Consider the following 6,839-nt stretch of genomic DNA (forward strand, 5'->3'; position numbering starts at 1 on the left):
CCTTGGACATATCCCCAACATCATTGGTGCCATTGATGGGACCCATGTGGCTTTGGTTCCGCCCAAAGAAAGTGAGCAGGTGTACCGAAACAGAAAAAGTTATCATTCGATGAATGTCCAGGTGGTCTGTTTGGCTGACCAGTACATCTCCCATGTAAATGCCAAGTTCCCTGGGTCAGTGCATGACGCGTATGTCATGCGAAATAGCAGCATCCCTTATGTGATGGAACAGCTACAGAGACACCGTGTGTGGCTAATTGGTGACTCTGATTACCCCGACCTGTCGTGGCTACTGACCCCAGTGAGGAATCCCCGGACCAGGGCAGAGGAACGGTACAATGAGGCCCATGGGCGATCTAGGAGGATCATAGAAAGGACCTTCGGGGTCCTGAAGGCCAGGTTTAGGTGCCTGCATATGACAGGGGAATCCATCATGTACTCACCAAAGAAGGTGTGCCAGATCATCGTGGCCTGCTGTATGCTTCACAATCTTGCATTGCGACGCCAGGTGCCTTTTCTGCAGGAGGATGGTCCAGATGGTGGTGTTGTTGCAGCTGTGGAGCCTGTGGAGAGTGAAGAGGAGGAAGACGACGGGGACGACACGGACAACAGGGATACAGTCATACAACAATACTTTCAGTAGCACACAGGTAAGAAACAGCCACCCCAATTTACATTTACTTGAGGCCTCATGCGTATCCACTGTCTGTGTTTCCCCCCAGTTCCTGTTAACTGATTTGTGACTTTCCCTTCCCTTTTCAGAGCTGTATGACCCACTGCCTGACTTCAGCTTTGTTTGCCCATGGACTAAAGCTTTTTGAAATTGGTATGTTGTCATCACAAAGTAACTGGACATTATTGAACCATTATGTGTAATACATTTCTTAAGAATACAAGCAGACTCCTGTTTATTTAAGTGGAATAAGTGATTTATTTTAAGTGCTACATATAGGTAAATGATTGGGAAGCGGGGATGGGTGGGGGTGGAGTAATGTCCATGGCAGAGTCCAGTTCTCAGTCGCACAGGTGCATTGTCCATATGCCTGTGGAAGGATGGAGCAGGGGCAGTTCAAGGTTGGACAGGGTGACAATGTGGGACAGTGGGATGACATCAGGGGGTATCTTAGGCTGGCGGGGGTCTTGCAATCCTACTCTGTCTTCTTGTGAGATCTCAGGTTCCGCTTGCGGGGTGGTTCTTCTTCTGCAGGAGGTGGGGTTCTGGTGGCTTGTCGTTGTGTGGGGGCCTCCTGTCCACTAGCGCCGGCGGAGGTGGTAGGCTGTTCCTGGCCTGGGCTAGTGACAGGGGCCCTTTGGGGTGCCCCATGGTCCCGCAATGTGGTGACGATCTGGGTAAGGGCCAGGACGATGGTCCCCATTGCGGAACCGATGTTCCTCAGTTCCTCCCTGAACCCCATGTACCGTTCCTCCTGCAGTTCCTGGATCTCCTGGAACCGGGCCAGTACCGTCGCCATCGTCTCCTGGGAGCGGTGGTATGCTCCCATGATGGAGGAGAGGGCCTCTTGGAGAGTCGGTTCCCCGGGCCTGTCCCCCCCCTGTCGCACAGCAGCCCTCCCAGTTCCCCTGTGTTCCTGGGCCTCTGTCCCCTGGACGGTGTGCCCACTACCACTGCCCCCAGGTCCCTGTTGTTGTTGGGGTGGTGGGTCAACCTGGGTGCCCTGTAGTGGTGGACACACCGCTGATTTACGTGCCCTGAAGACAGAGGCATGGGCCCGCTGGGTGGGAGCTGTGCTGGTGTTCCCAGAGGGGGTTGGGTCTGGTGTAGCCTGTGGCTGTCTGTGGGGAACCGACTGTCCAGAGGTCCCCGATGGGCCGGGCTGGTCGTCTGGCTCCAGGGAGACAGAGCTGCTGTCATCGCTGGGGGCCTCTTCTGGGGGTGGGATGGACATCTCTGGACCCTCCGTGGCGGTGTGGTGGCGTTCGGGTCCTGCAGGGGTATAAAGGTATGGTTATTGCTTCTGTGTGTGGCATTTCGTGTGATGGGTGGGTGTCCGTGTACCCATGTGCAGGCATTTCCTTGTGGGGGCTTTTGTGAGGGTGGCTTGTCGGGGTGATGTGTGTGTGCAGTGGGCATGCTTTGGTGATGGGTGTCCATGCTTTGGGGTCGCATGCAGGGCTTGGTGTTGGGATGGGTGGGTTGTGATGGTGAGCCTTTTGCTAGGGGTTGGTGTGATGGGGGAGGGGGTGAGGGTGGGGGTATGATTTGGCATGCAGGTGGGGTGGGGTGGGGTGGGAAGCAGTAGTGAAGATTTGCCTTACCAGAGTCCATTCCTCCGCCTACTCCTGCGAGGCCCTCAGGATGCAGGATGTGCAAGACTTCCTCCTCCCACGCGGTAAATTCTGGGGGAGTAGGTGGGGGTCCGCCACCAGTCTTCTGCACCGCAATGTTGTGCCTTGATACCATGGAACGCACCTTCCCCCGTAGGTCGTTCCATCTCTTCCTGATGTCCTCCCGATTGCGTGGATGCTGTCCCACCGCGTTAACCCTGTCCACTATCCTTTGCCATAGCTCCATCTTCCTGGCAATTGTGGTGTGCTGCACCTGTGCCCCGAAGAGCTGGGGCTCTACACAGACTATTTCCTCCACCATGACCCTGAGTTCGGCGTCACTGAACCTGGGGTGTCTTTGGGGTGCCATGGGGTGGTGTGGTTGAGGTGTGGGGTGGCGTTTGTGGTGATGAGTGTGGTGCGTGTGGTGGTGTGTGGTGTTTGGTGCGTGGATTCTGTGTGGGTGATGGTATTGTGTGCCTCTGTGTTGTGGGATTCTCTATTCTGTGCTCTCTCTCAAGCCTTCATCAATGATTTCGGGTCGTAGGGGCTTGTGGGTGATGTGGGTGTGTGTTTTATATTGTGTTGGGTGTGTGGGAGTGGTGTTAGTATGTGTATCAGGTGTGTGTATTTCGAACTGACCAATGTGGCTGAGTTTTCTATGTGTGTGTGTATTTTGACCGCGGCGGTGTGTACCGCCAATGGAATACCGCGTTTGAAAGACCACCGCGTGGATTTGTGGGTCGGAATGGTATGGGTGTATTTCTGTTGGCGTGACGGTGGAGGTTTGGTCAGCGCCATTTTTTCGCTGACCTTTGGTGTGGCAGATTTTTGAGGATGTCGGGTTTTTGGCGGTTTGCCAGTTGCGGGTCAGAATGACCGTGGCGGTTTACTGCGGTCGCGGCGGTGTTATGGCGGCCTTCTGGCCGGCGGTAAGCGACTTTTACCGCCGAGGTCAGAATGACCCCCTTTATGTCCGTTCTTTCCCAAATGGTTCAGTAAGGCAATTGTGTCATACCTACAGTCATCTTTTGTTCTGGATGCAATCAGCAAGTCATCAATGTACTGTACCAGAGTCGAACTGAAAGGCAGTTCCAACGACTCCAAATCCTTCTTCAATATCTGATTGAAGATGGACGGTGACTCAGAAAACCCTTGAGGAATTCTGCACCAACTGTACACCTTATCCAGGAATTTGAAACTGAAGAGAAATTGGCTGTCCTCATGAAGAGGCACCGAAAAGAATGCTTGAGACAGGTCCACAACTGTGAACCACTCTGCATCACACGGAACCTGAAACATGATTACTGCTGGATTCGGCACTACACTTTACCACAATCTTGTTTATTTTTCTCAAATCCTGCACAATTCAGACCTTTCCACAAGGCTTTTTCAGACCCATTATTTGGGAATTACACGGGCTACTCATCATTTCTTTCAGAACTCCTTGCTTTACAAAGTCTGCAATTATCTGTGATACCTGGATGAGGACATCCTGTGCCATGTGGTACTGCGGTACCTGAGGAAAGACTAAGTTCGGCTTAACCTGTACCTTAACCGGTTCTACTCCCTTTATCAGTCCTACTTCTTTTCCTGTCAGGTACCACACCTTTTCTGTCAGTGTTCCCTGCAACTCAGGTGGCAAGTCAGTCATTGTAAGCATTGGGAATAAGGTTATCAGAGGGTATTCCTCATTTGTACTTTCCGTCTCTAGATCTGTAAATTGCCCATCGTCCCCTTCATCATCACTGTTTGTCTGCACTTCAATTCCTTCATTTGAACAAGTAATCGAACATTTCGTTTTGCACAGTAAGGGGCATATTTATACTCTGTTTGCGCCGAATGTGCGTCAAAAATTTTGACGCACAATCGGCGCAAACCCTGCCCCATATTTATACTTTGACGCCCGACCCCGCGGGCGTCAAAATTCCGCCATGTGCGTCATTTTATGGAAGGGGGAAACTGCCTTGCGTTAATTATATGCAAGGTAGGCGTTCCCTTCCAAAAAATGACTTTAAGGCCTGTGCCCCTTATTTATACTCTGGCGTCATTTTGACGCACAGGAGGGGGTGGGCCTTAAAAAACGTCGCACAGCCTGATGTGCGCTGTTTCTTAACGCCTGGTCAGGGCAGGCGTTAAGGGACCTGTGGGCTCAGAAGGAGCACAGAGGTGCCCTCCCCTGCCCCCAGGGACACCCCCTGCCACCCTTGCCCACCCCAGGAGAACACCCAAGGATGGAGGGACCCATCCCAGGGAAGTAAAGGTAAGTTCGGGTAAGTATTTTTTTCAGTTTTTTTTTGTGGCATAGGGGGGCCTGATTTTGGCCCCCCTACATGCCACTATGCCCAATGACCATGCCCAGGGGACATAAGTCCACTGGGCATGGCCATTGGGCAAGGGGGCATGACTCCTGTCTTTGCTAAGACAGGAGTCATGTTAATGGAGGTTGGGCGTCAAGAAAAATGCTGCAAATCCGGTTTGAATTTTGCCTCAGACCTGACTTGCACCATTTTTTTACGCACAACCCCCATTTTCCCATACGCTAACGTCATTCCATAAATAAGGCGCCCGCATGGTGCGTTGGAATGGCGTTAGCCGGCGGTAAAATTTTTGACGCACAACTGCGTTGGCGCAGTTGTGCGTCAAAAAGTATAAATATGGCCCTAAGTCTCTTCGCAGTAGGGACACTGGACTAGAATCACAGACTACAAATTTATGTAATCCCTGGAAGTTGCCAATCTCCTCTTGAACTGGGTCTGTAATCGGATTGTCAGATACTGATTTGCCACACCAACCACCCTTATGGTACGTCCTGAAAGTGGTAATTTCGGAACCTTTGCACTTCTGATTGTAGAGCGTGCAGCTCCTGTGTCAACCAAGAATGAAACCTTGTGACCCATCACCTTTCCCTCTACATAGGGTCCCCTCTGATCTACTTCTAGGGATGCTGCAAGTCTGCACTCCTCACTGACTGAACTATCATCCGACCATTCATCATTTATTCCATCCTCACCAAGCAATGGGAACTGCTGCACTGTGTTATTTCGACCCATCATTTGACCTGTGACCTGCTGAGGAAGCATCACCTGTTGCTGTCCCATCAGAGCTAATGGTAATTGCATTTGCTGTCTAGGTACCATGGGAACCTGCTGTTGTACCTGCTGCACGTGTGCAGGTTGGACACGCGGCATTTGTATTTGCTGCATGGGCTGTAACCCCTGCATCTGGACCATGTTATTCTGGAAGTTTTGATTTTGGCCCCTCACCTTTGGACTCCTCACATTTTGAAATGTACCGACATCATTGCTTTGTTGAACAACACCATCCTGCACCAAATTTGGGCATTCCCGCTTCCAATGCCCTCTTCCCCGCACGCGTGACATGGTGACATATTTTTCATCCCCTGTACATCATTTTGAACCACTACAGTATTCAAGTCTGGACCGCGGTTCACAAAACCCCAACCTCGACCTCTCGCTTGTGCCTGAAACATGCCATTCCCTTGCGGTTGCTGTTGTATCATCTGTTGTACTCCATTTCCCTGCATTCCTGCCTGCGCTGCCTTAATCTGCATCACCATCACTTTCTCCTTTAACTTTCTCTGCTTCAGCTCAATCTCGTCACTACAGTATTTCGCATACTGCAACACCTCATCAATCGGCTTTGCCTGCCAACAGATTAAATGATTCTTAATCATCTGGCTAATCTCTGGTCTCAATCCTTCAACAAACCTGAACACAAGATGATTCATGTCTTTCGGCTCTATGGTCTCAGTGCCACTGTAATGCTTGAACGCTTTCAACAATCTCTCATAGTAAGCATGAATAGACTCTTTAGCCTCCTGTGAGGTTCGATCGATTTTCTGCCAGTCACTTTTGACAACACTTTCTGCTTCAAAAACTCAATCACTTTATGATAGTACTTCATCACCTCCTCAGATGGTGCTCCAGTCACCTTATCCCTTGCCGGCTCCTGTGTCGGCCAGTCCACACCCCTCTTGCACTCAAGCCATAGATCAGGTGGAACTATAATCTCAAACAGAGTATTCAAGTCCTCCCAGAGACATTTTGCAAGCTTCACAAACCTATCTGTTTGCTGGTACCACTCTATTGGCTTCTCCTTCAATCTGAGATAATCATTTGTGAATGACAGAATGTCTCCCCTAGAGCATGGTACATGGACTAGAACCCCTCCGGATGATTGTCTCATTGGTAACATCTTTACTGTTGCCGTGTCCGGTTCAGTTTTAGCCTGATTTGGTTCCGGACTTTCACCCTTCTCTTTATCTCTTTTCTTTGCCCATCTGCCTTCCCATTTCTCTAAGGCTCCCCAGATTTGCACACTGTGCAGTATCTCTTTAAGATGCGCTTTCATTCCGGTAGATCTCATGTGCTCAAAATCTTAAGAATCAAAGTCTAATCTGTAGCTTCTTTTCAAATGTTTAGTATTCGCAATGTCTATGTTGTATTTGTCTGCCAGGTTTGCCAACCTCTGATGCACCTTGCCCACTTCTTTAGTGATCTTGGGGCACAGATATCTCAATTCTGCTTCTG

The sequence above is a fragment of the Pleurodeles waltl genome, chromosome 7 (assembly GCF_031143425.1).
Source record: "Pleurodeles waltl isolate 20211129_DDA chromosome 7, aPleWal1.hap1.20221129, whole genome shotgun sequence".
Classification (NCBI taxonomy): Eukaryota; Metazoa; Chordata; class Amphibia; order Caudata; family Salamandridae; genus Pleurodeles; species Pleurodeles waltl.